The following is a 2593-nucleotide window of genomic DNA, read 5'->3' as shown; positions in this document are numbered from 1 at the left end:
GAATTAGTTTTAACTGGTATTCTGGTAAGGAATCCGCTAACGAGAGAGGCAGTATAGAAGACCATCCCAGACATACTCATCTCAGTAGCTGTGACATAGTTTAAAAGAAGTTTGCAATTTTAAGTGATTCAGCTTTATTGTGTCTTCAGTAAAGAAAAATAAAATTTAAAAAGTACAACAGTGATGTGGACAATACTTAAACAGTATTATTTTGGAGGAATCAGCCATGCAATCATGATGAAAAAGAACTTCATTGACAGTTCCATTTTTTTTTGTTCTTGTGTTTGTGTGCACCAACAGATTAGAATAGAAAGTCCTTAAAGACTCCAATGGATGCAAATAGAAGCTGTTTACAGTAAGTGGTCTGAAGTAACTTCAGGAAAACTCATTATTACTCAGCACTGACAGTAGCAGCAGTGAGGTGACCCAGGAATAGGAAGGAAAAGAATTAGGAGTTCCCAATATGGGTGAAGTCATTCATTATTAAGAAAGTATCCCAAAAGGCCCAAAAGGCAAGACGTAAAAGTGATAGCTGAAAATATTCATTCAAGAGTGAAAAATGTCCTAAGAAATGGCAGTGGGAAGAGTTCGTCACAGATCTAGAAGCTGCCAAGAGATGACTGGCCTGATACACTTTCTATGTTTTCATCTGTATTTGCAAGGTAAAAACAAGAGTTTCATGCAGCAGAGCAGGACTGAGCAAATTCAGGTCTCCCCACAAGACTGTGAAACTCTGTTATGTCAGTTCTTTCCATTTTACATACCTCAGTTATTCACTATTTCCACCACACCAAGCACATAAGAAATTTTCTAAGTATTTAAATGAAAGTGTTTGCCAGCTAAAATTAATTATTTTCTCCAGCAAAGGAGGTAATCCAGAGAGTGAGACTTCTGCTTTGAGGTACTCATTTGCAAAACATGCAACTGTCTGGGGGGTGGGAATGAACTATCTCAGAGAATTTCTTAACCCATGAGGGAATTTCAGCTCAGTGCAACTGAAGAAGTGACTAATGGTCCATGAACAAAAGGAGCTCCTTGCTCAGGGATGTGCTGCACTTGTTACGGCACTTAGTGTGTGTGCCTACGGGGCTCCATTCATTCCTACAGCCCTCAATGGAAAAAGCAATGCCATAAAATTTAGGACACGTAAGCAAGGATTTGAAAGAAACCCAAAGTAAGGAAGGACCAGTATTTTTGGAGATACTACAAGTACACAAAAGAATCATTGCCAGCTGGCAGACTGTGGGGCAGATAGCCTGCCAGAACAAACTATCCTGTGCCCTGGCACAAGGTTTTGGCAAGCTTTGCTCTGTCTATTGGAAGTCTATTTCCCAGGAACCCTGGCAGCAACAGGTAGGCGCTCACCTAGGTTGTGCAGGAGTGAACACGGGGAGAGGGGGCAAAGGCAAAGAGCTGAGCGTGAAGGGGAGCTTACGGTCAGGCAGGGGTCTGGGGCTACCTCACACCATGTGACAGCACAAGTAGAACTGAGATGGGAACTGACTGCAAGAAGTCTGTCCAAAGACCTGAAGGATTTGGGAGAAGAATGAAGAAACTGCGCAAGAGGAAGTCCTAATGGCAGCGACGTCTGTGCCAATAATTAACTAGAGAGGGTTCTGCACATTAAATCAAAATCTATGAAAGAGGCCATTGCTGTGATAAGGGATAGGACAATCGTGTCAAACTGCAAGGGCAACTTCCCCAGAGCCGGAACACAGAAGTGTCAGATGGGAAAATCACCCTGTGGGGACTGGAAAAGGGTTGGTGGTGGATTGAAAGCCCTCAGTTGGAAACGATCTTTGCTACCTCACTTTGGTTTGGAGCTTGGGGGGTGGAGGGGCTCAGAGGGGAGGAAGATAAAAGGGGAAGGAGATTATTTAAGGCAGCAAGGCAATCCTTAATTCATACGAACAGATTTTGGTCTTTGTTCCAATCTCCATACGGAGCAAGAGTAAGTGTCTGGGCCTCCATGCTGCCTCTCAAAGGGCTGACAAAGGCAGGGTCAAGATTGAGGAGGGCTTGGAGGCAGCTAGATTAGGTCTGGCATTGAACAGGAGTTAAAAATCAAGGAATTTTGTGCAAACAAACTTTTCTCTACCAAGCGTTCCTCATCTGTGCTTTTTCCTTTCCAATTATCTGAGCTAATGAGGAATTGTCCATTACGTTGGTGCAGCCCCAAAGCAGTTGCCCAAGAGAAACAGAGGCAAAACAATCTCCAGTACTGCAAAAAAACACACATTGGCAGACAGCGATGGATTAAATATAAGCGCGGGGTTCATCTGTTTTTCCATTCACTCTAGTATTTAACTCTATTAAGGTTATTTTAAATACAGAGGTCTCCCTCACTACTGTAGTGGGATATTTTTTGAAGTCATTCCAGAATATTTTTACTGTGCTACTTTTTTTCTTTTCTTCCACTCTAATGGGAGAGCCTCACCAAAAAAAAGCCTCAATTTTAAGAAAACACGTCAGTTCTTTTATGTACTCAAGGTCTTGGCAAGCAGGCAGATTTGGCAAGCAGAGTCATGTCCAGGCAGCAGCTTTGAAGTTTATGGACACGAAGGCCAGTGACATAAGGGACATACATGCTGTA

Source organism: Cariama cristata, unplaced genomic scaffold, assembly GCF_000690535.1.
Source record: "Cariama cristata isolate BGI_N322 unplaced genomic scaffold, ASM69053v1 scaffold3300, whole genome shotgun sequence".
NCBI lineage: Eukaryota > Metazoa > Chordata > Aves > Cariamiformes > Cariamidae > Cariama > Cariama cristata.
Note: the sequence above shows the minus strand (reverse complement) of the source record.